This window comes from Balearica regulorum, chromosome 2 (genome assembly GCF_011004875.1).
Source record: "Balearica regulorum gibbericeps isolate bBalReg1 chromosome 2, bBalReg1.pri, whole genome shotgun sequence".
NCBI lineage: Eukaryota > Metazoa > Chordata > Aves > Gruiformes > Gruidae > Balearica > Balearica regulorum.
Window position 1 is genome coordinate 38546467 of NC_046185.1, and position 12302 is coordinate 38558768.

Sequence of the window (12302 nt, forward strand, 5' to 3'; positions counted from 1 at the left end):
GCTTTGGGGGAGGTGGGAAGGGAGTAGCTGAGGAAGAGGCCATGGCCTGGGGAATTAGCTCAAGCGGCAGAGCGCTCGCTTAGCATGTGAGAGGCACGTAGCTCTGCAGGCAGTGCAGAAGACTGCAGGCTGCCTTGCATGGCTAGGTTTACCACAGAAGTTTTGGGACGGACCTCGCGCCTGGCTTGTCAGTCTGGACGTGTCTGGCAGTCGCTGGGCACGATCATCACTCTGACATATGCAGTGAGTTGCGGGCGTGCTGTTGTCCGTGCCCCGTCGTGATGACAGTGCCTTTCTGTTCGGGACACTGGCTTGGAGCGAGCCAGCATGGGTGGGTCTTGGGTGTACAGATGTTGCGGTCCTGAGAGGCTGTGGGTAACGTGGCAAATCTTTCTCTTTTCCTGACGAAGAGAGTCGTGCAGGTATGCGGGAGTGGTGTGAGAGCTGAATGGTTGGAGGAGCGTGTGATGAAAGCGTGAGGTGTCAAAGGCCCATGATTCCTTCGATAGCTCAGCTGGTAGAGCGGAGGACTGTAGGCTCCCTTGCACGGCCATCCTTAGGTCGCTGGTTCAACTCCGGCTCGAAGGAGTGCCCTTTTGGCTCTGGCCCAGAGCCTGCGCCACCTCTGCCTTTTGGCCCTGCCCGGGTGGCTCCCCTTCAAGCGCTGCCCAGCCTTGAGCTCTTTCCTAGGGTGGGGAAGACGATCAGCCAAGGCCTTTTGAGGTGAACCCTGGGCAGGGGACGGTGGTCCTGAGCACAGGGATTGTCAGGGCTCACCTCCCGCAGGAAAGCGAGGGGGTGGGTCGGGGGGCTGTGAGCATGATGCCGATGGGGGTTGCCGGCTTTGGGTGCAGGGCAGCCTGGGTCAGGGGTGGGTGCCTGGGACGGGAGAGGACCTCCAGGCAGAGGCCGTGGGCTGGGGAATTAGCTCAAGTGGTAGAGCGCTCGCTTAGCATGTGAGAGGCAGCGGGATCGATGCCCGCATTCTCCAACACTTCTCATTCCCCTTGCCTGCGCACAGGGCCCTTTGCCTGGGGCCCGCGTCCTCTGCGGGGCTCACGGTGCACCCAGAAAACAAGGAGTAGGACGACGTCCTGGGGTGTAACAAGAGCGGCATGGGCCGCTTAACAGGGGACCTTATTTCCTCCCTCTTTGCTTGACAGACCTCAAGTCTCATCTGAAGTACCGTGCCCAGCTTGAGCTCCCCTGTCCAGGAAAGACATCAATGAAATGGAGCAACTTCAGTGGAGGGTCTCCAAGAAGCTGAGGGAACAGAGGGATTTCTACGTGAAGGCAGTGGGATTGTTCAGCCTGGAGAAAGAGAATTTCAGAGGGCTTACAGATGGCCTTCCAGCACTGAGGCGGAGGTTACTGAGTAGAGGAAATACTGTCCTTTTGTCTGGTGCTTGCCCAGAGGGCAAAGGACAGCAGAGTGAGCTTGGATCAGGAGAAGTTGCAGCGGGATATGGGTAAGCTCCTTTTGGCCGTGAGGAGAGCCTGGCTGTAGAAGATGATGTTGAAGGAGCTGGTGGAGTTTTTCTGTTTGGCGGTTTGACGGGGTGAAGGGTAGAGCCGGCTGGTGTGAGGCTGGAGTTGAGGCTGTTTGAAGCAAGATTTTGGAGTCCAGACATGACGCGGTGCTGTGCAAGGGAAAGTGTTGGATGAGTGCGTGCTGGTCGAGGTAAGGGGCAGGGCCCCGTGATTCCTTCGATAGCTCAGCTGGTAGAGCGGAGGACTGTAGGCTCCCTTGCACGGCCATCCTTAGGTCGCTGGTTCAACTCCGGCTCGAAGGAGTGCCCTTTTGGCTCTGGCCCAGAGCCTGCGCCACCTCTGCCTTTTGGCCCTGCCCGGGTGGCTCCCCTTCAAGCGCTGCCCAGCCTTGAGCTCTTTCCTAGGGTGGGGAAGACGATCAGCCAAGGCCTTTTGAGGTGAACCCTGGGCAGGGGACGGTGGTCCTGAGCACAGGGATTGTCAGGGCTCACCTCCCGCGGGAAAGCGAGGGGGTGGGTCAGGGGGCTGTGAGCATGATGCCGATGGGGGTTGCCGGCTTTGGGTGCAGGGCAGCCTGGGTCAGGGGTGGGTGCCTGGGACGGGAGAGGACCTCCAGGCAGAGGCCGTGGGCTGGGGAATTAGCTCAAGTGGTAGAGCGCTCGCTTAGCATGTGAGAGGCAGCGGGATCGATGCCCGCATTCTCCAACGCTTTTCGTTCCCCTTGCCTGCGCACAGGGCCCTTTGCCTGGGGCCCGTGTCCTCTGGGGGGGCTCTGGGGAGCTTGCGGTGCACCGGGGCTGTGCAGAGGAGGATGAGATCCCCGGCTGTGTCCCGAGCAGCACGTTGTGTGGATCAAGGGAAGGGATTCTCCCCCCTTTTCTCAACACTTTGTTGGTGGCCTCCCGAATAATGTCCCCAACTCGGGGGCTCTATGTAGAAGAGAGAGATAGGCCGAGTGCTGTGAGCTCAGACGAAGGCCACCAGGATGGCTGGGAGCAGGCACACATGTCCCGTGAAGAGAGGCCAGTGAACGTGGAGTGGCCCAGATCCTGGAGAAGAGAGAGCTTTGGGGGAGGTGGGAAGGGAGTAGCTGAGGAAGAGGCCATGGCCTGGGGAATTAGCTCAAGCGGCAGAGCGCTCGCTTAGCATGGGAGAGGCACGTAGCTCTGCAGGCAGTGCAGAAGACTGCAGGCTGCCTTGCACGGCTAGGTTTACCACAGAAGTTTTGGGACGGACCTCGCGCCTGGCTTGTCAGTCTGGACGTGTCTGGCAGTCGCTGGGCACGATCATCACTCTGACATATGCAGTGAGTTGCGGGCGTGCTGTTGTCCGTGCCCCGTCGTGATGACAGTGCCTTTCTGTTCGGGACACTGGCTTGGAGCGAGCCAGCATGGGTGGGTCTTGGGTGTACAGATGTTGCGGTCCTGAGAGGCTGTGGGTAACGTGGCAAATCTTTCTCTTTTCCTGACGAAGAGAGTCGTGCAGGTATGCGGGAGTGGTGTGAGAGCTGAATGGTTGGAGGAGCGTGTGATGAAAGCGTGAGGTGTCAAAGGCCCATGATTCCTTCGATAGCTCAGCTGGTAGAGCGGAGGACTGTAGGCTCCCTTGCACGGCCATCCTTAGGTCGCTGGTTCAACTCCGGCTCGAAGGAGTGCCCTTTTGGCTCTGGCCCAGAGCCTGCGCCACCTCTGCCTTTTGGCCCTGCCCGGGTGGCTCCCCTTCAAGCGCTGCCCAGCCTTGAGCTCTTTCCTAGGGTGGGGAAGACGATCAGCCAAGGCCTTTTGAGGTGAACCCTGGGCAGGGGACGGTGGTCCTGAGCACAGGGATTGTCAGGGCTCACCTCCCGCAGGAAAGCGAGGGGGTGGGTCGGGGGGCTGTGAGCATGATGCCGATGGGGGTTGCCGGCTTTGGGTGCAGGGCAGCCTGGGTCAGGGGTGGGTGCCTGGGACGGGAGAGGACCTCCAGGCAGAGGCCGTGGGCTGGGGAATTAGCTCAAGTGGTAGAGCGCTCGCTTAGCATGTGAGAGGCAGCGGGATCGATGCCCGCATTCTCCAACGCTTTTCGTTCCCCTTGCCTGCGCACAGGGCCCTTTGCCTGGGGCCCGCGTCCTCTGCGGGGCTCACGGTGCACCCAGAAAACAAGGAGTAGGACGACGTCCTGGGGTGTAACAAGAGCGGCATGGGCCGCTTAACAGGAGACCTTATTTCCTCCCTCTTTGCTTGACAGACCTCAAGTCTCATCTGAAGTACCGTGCCCAGCTTTGAGCTCCCCTGTCCAGGAAAGACATCAATGAAATGGAGCAACTTCAGTGGAGGGTCTCCAAGAAGCTGAGGGAACAGAGGGATTTCTACGTGAAGGGCAGTGGGATTGTTCAGCCTGGAGAAAGAGAATTTCAGAGGGCTTACAGATGGCCTTCCAGCACTGAGGCGGAGGTTACTGAGTAGAGGAAATACTGTCTTTTTGTCTGGTGCTTGCCCAGAGGGCAAAAGACAGCAGAGTGAGCTTGGATCAGGAGAAGTTGCAGCGGGATATGGGTAAGCTCCTTTTGGCCGTGAGGAGAGCCTGGCTGTAGAAGATGATGTTGAAGGAGCTGGTGGAGTTTTTCTGTTTGGCGGTTTGACGGGGTGAAGGGTAGAGCCGGCTGGTGTGAGGCTGGAGTTGAGGCTGTTTGAAGCAAGATTTTGGAGTCCAGACATGACGCGGTGCTGTGCAAGGGAAAGTGTTGGATGAGTGCGTGCTGGGCGAGGTAAGGGGCAGGGCCCCGTGATTCCTTCGATAGCTCAGCTGGTAGAGCGGAGGACTGTAGGCTCCCTTGCACGGCCATCCTTAGGTCGCTGGTTCAACTCCGGCTCGAAGGAGTGCCCTTTTGGCTCTGGCCCAGAGCCTGCGCCACCTCTGCCTTTTGGCCCTGCCCGGGTGGCTCCCCTTCAAGCGCTGCCCAGCCTTGAGCTCTTTCCTAGGGTGGGGAAGACGATCAGCCAAGGCCTTTTGAGGTGAACCCTGGGCAGGGGACGGTGGTCCTGAGCACAGGGATTGTCAGGGCTCACCTCCTGCAGAAAAGCGAGGGGGTGGGTCGGGGGGCTGTGAGCATGATGCCGATGGGGGTTGCCGGCTTTGGGTGCAGGGCAGCCTGGGTCAGGGGTGGGTGCCTGGGACGGGAGAGGACCTCCAGGCAGAGGCCGTGGGCTGGGGAATTAGCTCAAGTGGTAGAGCACTCGCTTAGCATGTGAGGGGCAGCGGGATCGATGCCCGCATTCTCCAATGCTTTTCGTTCCCCTTGCCTGCGCACAGGGCCCTTTGCCTGGCGCCCGTGTCCTCTGGGGGGGCTCTGGGGAGCTTGCGGTGCACCGGGGCTGTGCAGAGGAGGATGCCATCCCCGGCTGTGTCCCGAGCAGCACGTTGTGTGGATCAAGGGAAGGGATTCTCCCCCCTTTTCTCAACACTTTGTTGGTGGCCTCCCGAATAATGTCCCCAACTCGGGGGCTCTATGTAGAAGAGAGAGATAGGCCGAGTGCTGTGAGCTCAGACGAAGGCCACCAGGATGGCTGGAGGCAGGCACACATGTCCCGTGAAGAGAGGCCAGTGAACGTGGAGTGGCCCAGATCCTGGAGAAGAGAGAGCTTTGGGGGAGGTGGGAAGGGAGTAGCTGAGGAAGAGGCCATGGCCTGGGGAATTAGCTCAAGCGGCAGAGCGCTCGCTTAGCATGTGAGAGGCACGTAGCTCTGCAGGCAGTGCAGAAGACTGCAGGCTGCCTTGCACGGCTAGGTTTACCACAGAAGTTTTGGGACGGACCTCGCGCCTGGCTTGTCAGTCTGGACGTGTCTGGCAGTCGCTGGGCGCGATCATCACTCTGACATATGCAGTGAGTTGCGGGCGTGCCGTTGTCCGTGCCCCGTCGTGATGACAGTGCCTTTCTGTTCGGGACACCGGCTTGGAGCGAGCCAGCATGGGTGGGTCTTGGGTGTACAGATGTTGCGGTCCTGAGAGGCTGTGGGTAACGTGGCAAATCTTTCTCTTTTCCTGACGAAGAGAGTCGTGCAGGTATGCGGGAGTGGTGTGAGAGCTGAATGGTTGGAGGAGCGTGTGATGAAAGCGTGAGGTGTCAAAGGCCCATGATTCCTTCGATAGCTCAGCTGGTAGAGCGGAGGACTGTAGGCTCCCTTGCACGGCCATCCTTAGGTCGCTGGTTCAACTCCGGCTCGAAGGAGTGCCCTTTTGGCTCTGGCCCAGAGCCTGCGCCACCTCTGCCTTTTGGCCCTGCCCGGGTGGCTCCCCTTCAAGCGCTGCCCAGCCTTGAGCTCTTTCCTAGGGTGGGGAAGACGATCAGCCAAGGCCTTTTGAGGTGAACCCTGGGCAGGGGACGGTGGTCCTGAGCACAGGGATTGTCAGGGCTCACCTCCCGCGGGAAAGCGAGGGGGTGGGTCAGGGGGCTGTGAGCATGATGCCGATGGGGGTTGCCGGCTTTGGGTGCAGGGCAGCCTGGGTCAGGGGTGGGTGCCTGGGACGGGAGAGGACCTCCAGGCAGAGGCCGTGGGCTGGGGAATTAGCTCAAGTGGTAGAGCGCTCGCTTAGCATGTGAGAGGCAGCGGGATCGATGCCCGCATTCTCCAACGCTTTTCGTTCCCCTTGCCTGCGCACAGGGCCCTTTGCCTGGGGCCCGTGTCCTCTGGGGGGGCTCTGGGGAGCTTGCGGTGCACCGGGGCTGTGCAGAGGAGGATGAGATCCCCGGCTGTGTCCCGAGCAGCACGTTGTGTGGATCAAGGGAAGGGATTCTCCCCCCTTTTCTCAACACTTTGTTGGTGGCCTCCCGAATAATGTCCCCAACTCGGGGGCTCTATGTAGAAGAGAGAGATAGGCCGAGTGCTGTGAGCTCAGACGAAGGCCACCAGGATGGCTGGGAGCAGGCACACATGTCCCGTGAAGAGAGGCCAGTGAACGTGGAGTGGCCCAGATCCTGGAGAAGAGAGAGCTTTGGGGGAGGTGGGAAGGGAGTAGCTGAGGAAGAGGCCATGGCCTGGGGAATTAGCTCAAGCGGCAGAGCGCTCGCTTAGCATGTGAGAGGCACGTAGCTCTGCAGGCAGTGCAGAAGACTGCAGGCTGCCTTGCACGGCTAGGTTTACCACAGAAGTTTTGGGACGGACCTCGCGCCTGGCTTGTCAGTCTGGACGTGTCTGGCAGTCGCTGGGCACGATCATCACTCTGACATATGCAGTGAGTTGCGGGCGTGCCGTTGTCCGTGCCCCGTCGTGATGACAGTGCCTTTCTGTTCGGGACACCGGCTTGGAGCGAGCCAGCATGGGTGGGTCTTGGGTGTAAAGATGTTGCGGTCCTGAGAAGCTGTGGGTAACGTGGCAAATCTTTCTCTTTTCCTGACGAAGAGAGTCGTGCAGGTATGCGGGAGTGGTGTGAGAGCTGAATGGTTGGAGGAGCGTGTGATGAAAGCGTGAGGTGTCAAAGGCCCATGATTCCTTCGATAGCTCAGCTGGTAGAGCGGAGGACTGTAGGCTCCCTTGCACGGCCATCCTTAGGTCGCTGGTTCAACTCCGGCTCGAAGGAGTGCCCTTTTGGCTCTGGCCCAGAGCCTGCGCCACCTCTGCCTTTTGGCCCTGCCCGGGTGGCTCCCCTTCAAGCGCTGCCCAGCCTTGAGCTCTTTCCTAGGGTGGGGAAGACGATCAGCCAAGGCCTTTTGAGGTGAACCCTGGGCAGGGGACGGTGGTCCTGAGCACAGGGATTGTCAGGGCTCACCTCCCGCAGGAAAGCGAGGGGGTGGGTCGGGGGGCTGTGAGCATGATGCCGATGGGGGTTGCCGGCTTTGGGTGCAGGGCAGCCTGGGTCAGGGGTGGGTGCCTGGGACGGGAGAGGACCTCCAGGCAGAGGCCGTGGGCTGGGGAATTAGCTCAAGTGGTAGAGCGCTCGCTTAGCATGTGAGAGGCAGCGGGATCGATGCCCGCATTCTCCAACGCTTTTCGTTCCCCTTGCCTGCGCACAGGGCCCTTTGCCTGGGGCCCGCGTCCTCTGCGGGGCTCACGGTGCACCCAGAAAACAAGGAGTAGGACGACGTCCTGGGGTGTAACAAGAGCGGCATGGGCCGCTTAACAGGGGACCTTATTTCCTCCCTCTTTGCTTGACAGACCTCAAGTCTCATCTGAAGTACCGTGCCCAGCTTGAGCTCCCCTGTCCAGGAAAGACATCAATGAAATGGAGCAACTTCAGTGGAGGGTCTCCAAGAAGCTGAGGGAACAGAGGGATTTCTACGTGAAGGCAGTGGGATTGTTCAGCCTGGAGAAAGAGAATTTCAGAGGGCTTACAGATGGCCTTCCAGCACTGAGGCGGAGGTTACTGAGTAGAGGAAATACTGTCCTTTTGTCTGGTGCTTGCCCAGAGGGCAAAAGACAGCAGAGTGAGCTTGGATCAGGAGAAGTTGCAGCGGGATATGGGTAAGCTCCTTTTGGCCGTGAGGAGAGCCTGGCTGTAGAAGATGATGTTGAAGGAGCTGGTGGAGTTTTTCTGTTTGGTGGTTTGACGGGGTGAAGGGTAGAGCCGGCTGGTGTGAGGCTGGAGTTGAGGCTGTTTGAAGCAAGATTTTGGAGTCCAGACATGACGCGGTGCTGTGCAAGGGAAAGTGTTGGATGAGTGCGTGCTGGGCGAGGTAAGGGGCAGGGCCCCGTGATTCCTTCGATAGCTCAGCTGGTAGAGCGGAGGACTGTAGGCTCCCTTGCACGGCCATCCTTAGGTCGCTGGTTCAACTCCGGCTCGAAGGAGTGCCCTTTTGGCTCTGGCCCAGAGCCTGCGCCACCTCTGCCTTTTGGCCCTGCCCGGGTGGCTCCCCTTCAAGCGCTGCCCAGCCTTGAGCTCTTTCCTAGGGTGGGGAAGACGATCAGCCAAGGCCTTTTGAGGTGAACCCTGGGCAGGGGACGGTGGTCCTGAGCACAGGGATTGTCAGGGCTCACCTCCTGCAGGAAAGCGAGGGGGTGGGTCGGGGGGCTGTGAGCATGATGCCGATGGGGGTTGCCGGCTTTGGGTGCAGGGCAGCCTGGGTCAGGGGTGGGTGCCTGGGACGGGAGAGGACCTCCAGGCAGAGGCCGTGGGCTGGGGAATTAGCTCAAGTGGTAGAGCGCTCGCTTAGCATGTGAGAGGCAGCGGGATCGATGCCCGCATTCTCCAACGCTTTTCGTTCCCCTTGCCTGCGCACAGGGCCCTTTGCCTGGCGCCCGTGTCCTCTGGGGGGGCTCTGGGGAGCTTGCGGTGCACCGGGGCTGTGCAGAGGAGGATGACATCCCTGGCTGTGTCCCGAGCAGCACGTTGTGTGGATCAAGGGAAGGGATTCTCCCCCCTTTTCTCAACACTTTGTTGGTGGCCTCCCGAATAATGTCCCCAACTCGGGGGCTCTATGTAGAAGAGAGAGATAGGCCGAGTGCTGTGAGCTCAGACGAAGGCCACCAGGATGGCTGGGAGCAGGCACACATGTCCCGTGAAGAGAGGCCAGTGAACGTGGAGTGGCCCAGATCCTGGAGAAGAGAGAGCTTTGGGGGAGGTGGGAAGGGAGTAGCTGAGGAAGAGGCCATGGCCTGGGGAATTAGCTCAAGCGGCAGAGCGCTCGCTTAGCATGTGAGAGGCACGTAGCTCTGCAGGCAGTGCAGAAGACTGCAGGCTGCCTTGCACGGCTAGGTTTACCACAGACGTTTTGGGACGGACCTCGCGCCTGGCTTGTCAGTCTGGACGTGTCTGGCAGTCGCTGGGCACGATCATCACTCTGACATATGCAGTGAGTTGCGGGCGTGCCGTTGTCCGTGCCCCGTCGTGATGACAGTGCCTTTCTGTTCGGGACACCGGCTTGGAGCGAGCCAGCATGGGTGGGTCTTGGGTGTACAGATGTTGCGGTCCTGAGAGGCTGTGGGTAACGTGGCAAATCTTTCTCTTTTCCTGACGAAGAGAGTCGTGCAGGTATGCGGGAGTGGTGTGAGAGCTGAATGGTTGGAGGAGCGTGTGATGAAAGCGTGAGGTGTCAAAGGCCCATGATTCCTTCGATAGCTCAGCTGGTAGAGCGGAGGACTGTAGGCTCCCTTGCACGGCCATCCTTAGGTCGCTGGTTCAACTCCGGCTCGAAGGAGTGCCCTTTTGGCTCTGGCCCAGAGCCTGCGCCACCTCTGCCTTTTGGCCCTGCCCGGGTGGCTCCCCTTCAAGCGCTGCCCAGCCTTGAGCTCTTTCCTAGGGTGGGGAAGACGATCAGCCAAGGCCTTTTGAGGTGAACCCTGGGCAGGGGACGGTGGTCCTGAGCACAGGGATTGTCAGGGCTCACCTCCCGCAGGAAAGCGAGGGGGTGGGTCGGGGGGCTGTGAGCATGATGCCGATGGGGGTTGCCGGCTTTGGGTGCAGGGCAGCCTGGGTCAGGGGTGGGTGCCTGGGACGGGAGAGGACCTCCAGGCAGAGGCCGTGGGCTGGGGAATTAGCTCAAGTGGTAGAGCGCTCGCTTAGCATGTGAGAGGCAGCGGGATCGATGCCCGCATTCTCCAACGCTTTTCGTTCCCCTTGCCTGCGCACAGGGCCCTTTGCCTGGGGCCCGCGTCCTCTGCGGGGCTCACGGTGCACCCAGAAAACAAGGAGTAGGACGACGTCCTGGGGTGTAACAAGAGCGGCATGGGCCGCTTAACAGGGGACCTTATTTCCTCCCTCTTTGCTTGACAGACCTCAAGTCTCATCTGAAGTACCGTGCCCAGCTTGAGCTCCCCTGTCCAGGAAAGACATCAATGAAATGGAGCAACTTCAGTGGAGGGTCTCCAAGAAGCTGAGGGAACGGAGGGATTTCTACGTGAAGGCAGTGGGATTGTTCAGCCTGGAGAAAGAGAATTTCAGAGGGCTTACAGATGGCCTTCCAGCACTGAGGCGGAGGTTACTGAGTAGAGGAAATACTGTCCTTTTGTCTGGTGCTTGCCCAGAGGGCAAAAGACAGCAGAGTGAGCTTGGATCAGGAGAAGTTGCAGCGGGATATGGGTAAGCTCCTTTTGGCCGTGAGGAGAGCCTGGCTGTAGAAGATGATGTTGAAGGAGCTGGTGGAGTTTTTCTGTTTGGCGGTTTGACGGGGTGAAGGGTAGAGCCGGCTGGTGTGAGGCTGGAGTTGAGGCTGTTTGAAGCAAGATTTTGGAGTCCAGACATGACGCGGTGCTGTGCAAGGGAAAGTGTTGGATGAGTGCGTGCTGGGCGAGGTAAGGGGCAGGGCCCCGTGATTCCTTCGATAGCTCAGCTGGTAGAGCGGAGGACTGTAGGCTCCCTTGCACGGCCATCCTTAGGTCGCTGGTTCAACTCCGGCTCGAAGGAGTGCCCTTTTGGCTCTGGCCCAGAGCCTGCGCCACCTCTGCCTTTTGGCCCTGCCCGGGTGGCTCCCCTTCAAGCGCTGCCCAGCCTTGAGCTCTTTCCTAGGGTGGGGAAGACGATCAGCCAAGGCCTTTTGAGGTGAACCCTGGGCAGGGGACGGTGGTCCTGAGCACAGGGATTGTCAGGGCTCACCTCCCGCGGGAAAGCGAGGGGGTGGGTCAGGGGGCTGTGAGCATGATGCCGATGGGGGTTGCCGGCTTTGGGTGCAGGGCAGCCTGGGTCAGGGGTGGGTGCCTGGGACGGGAGAGGACCTCCAGGCAGAGGCCGTGGGCTGGGGAATTAGCTCAAGTGGTAGAGCGCTCGCTTAGCATGTGAGAGGCAGCGGGATCGATGCCCGCATTCTCCAATGCTTTTCGTTCCCCTTGCCTGCGCACAGGGCCCTTTGCCTGGGGCCCGTGTCCTCTGGGGGGGCTCTGGGGAGCTTGCGGTGCACCGGGGCTGTGCAGAGGAGGATGAGATCCCCGGCTGTGTCCCGAGCAGCACGTTGTGTGGATCAAGGGAAGGGATTCTCCCCCCTTTTCTCAACACTTTGTTGGTGGCCTCCCGAATAATGTCCCCAACTCGGGGGCTCTATGTAGAAGAGAGAGATAGGCCGAGTGCTGTGAGCTCAGACGAAGGCCACCAGGATGGCTGGGAGCAGGCACACATGTCCCGTGAAGAGAGGCCAGTGAACGTGGAGTGGCCCAGATCCTGGAGAAGAGAGAGCTTTGGGGGAGGTGGGAAGGGAGTAGCTGAGGAAGAGGCCATGGCCTGGGGAATTAGCTCAAGCGGCAGAGCGCTCGCTTAGCATGTGAGAGGCACGTAGCTCTGCAGGCAGTGCAGAAGACTGCAGGCTGCCTTGCACGGCTAGGTTTACCACAGAAGTTTTGGGACGGACCTCGCGCCTGGCTTGTCAGTCTGGACGTGTCTGGCAGTCGCTGGGCACGATCATCACTCTGACATATGCAGTGAGTTGCGGGCGTGCCGTTGTCCGTGCCCCGTCGTGATGACAGTGCCTTTCTGTTCGGGACACCGGCTTGGAGCGAGCCAGCATGGGTGGGTCTTGGGTGTACAGATGTTGCGGTCCTGAGAGGCTGTGGGTAACGTGGCAAATCTTTCTCTTTTCCTGACGAAGAGAGTCGTGCAGGTATGCGGGAGTGGTGTGAGAGCTGAATGGTTGGAGGAGCGTGTGATGAAAGCGTGAGGTGTCAAAGGCCCATGATTCCTCCGATAGCTCAGCTGGTAGAGCGGAGGACTGTAGGCTCCCTTGCACGGCCATCCTTAGGTCGCTGGTTCAACTCCGGCTCGAAGGAGTGCCCTTTTGGCTCTGGCCCAGAGCCTGCGCCACCTCTGCCTTTTGGCCCTGCCCGGGTGGCTCCCCTTCAAGCGCTGCCCAGCCTTGAGCTCTTTCCTAGGGTGGGGAAGACGATCAGCCAAGGCCTTTTGAGGTGAACCCTGGG

The 12302-nt window shown here is 60.0% G+C and overlaps 1 protein-coding gene and 10 non-coding genes across 13 annotated transcripts in view; 10 read left to right on the plus strand and 1 right to left on the minus strand.

The window, feature by feature from the left end:
• Positions 1-12302, minus strand: part of DNAJC5B (DnaJ heat shock protein family (Hsp40) member C5 beta) — a 63938-nt gene that overhangs the window by 33026 nt on the left and 18610 nt on the right. The window lies entirely within an intron of this gene.
• TRNAY-GUA (transfer RNA tyrosine (anticodon GUA)) lies at positions 3054-3142 on the plus strand. Its single transcript is given in 2 exon segments — positions 3054-3090; positions 3107-3142. It is a non-coding gene; the product is annotated as a tRNA-Tyr (tRNA).
• TRNAY-GUA (transfer RNA tyrosine (anticodon GUA)) lies at positions 4261-4349 on the plus strand. Its single transcript is given in 2 exon segments — positions 4261-4297; positions 4314-4349. It is a non-coding gene; the product is annotated as a tRNA-Tyr (tRNA).
• TRNAY-GUA (transfer RNA tyrosine (anticodon GUA)) lies at positions 5610-5698 on the plus strand. The gene is given in 2 exon segments: positions 5610-5646; positions 5663-5698. It is a non-coding gene; the product is annotated as a tRNA-Tyr (tRNA).
• On the plus strand, positions 6959-7047 carry TRNAY-GUA (transfer RNA tyrosine (anticodon GUA)). The gene is given in 2 exon segments: positions 6959-6995; positions 7012-7047. It is a non-coding gene; the product is annotated as a tRNA-Tyr (tRNA).
• TRNAY-GUA (transfer RNA tyrosine (anticodon GUA)) lies at positions 8164-8252 on the plus strand. Its single transcript is given in 2 exon segments — positions 8164-8200; positions 8217-8252. It is a non-coding gene; the product is annotated as a tRNA-Tyr (tRNA).
• Positions 8583-8655, plus strand: TRNAA-AGC (transfer RNA alanine (anticodon AGC)). The gene has a single exon. It is a non-coding gene; the product is annotated as a tRNA-Ala (tRNA).
• TRNAY-GUA (transfer RNA tyrosine (anticodon GUA)) lies at positions 9513-9601 on the plus strand. The gene is given in 2 exon segments: positions 9513-9549; positions 9566-9601. It is a non-coding gene; the product is annotated as a tRNA-Tyr (tRNA).
• On the plus strand, positions 9932-10004 carry TRNAA-AGC (transfer RNA alanine (anticodon AGC)). Its single transcript has one exon. It is a non-coding gene; the product is annotated as a tRNA-Ala (tRNA).
• On the plus strand, positions 10718-10806 carry TRNAY-GUA (transfer RNA tyrosine (anticodon GUA)). Its single transcript is given in 2 exon segments — positions 10718-10754; positions 10771-10806. It is a non-coding gene; the product is annotated as a tRNA-Tyr (tRNA).
• On the plus strand, positions 11137-11209 carry TRNAA-AGC (transfer RNA alanine (anticodon AGC)). Its single transcript has one exon. It is a non-coding gene; the product is annotated as a tRNA-Ala (tRNA).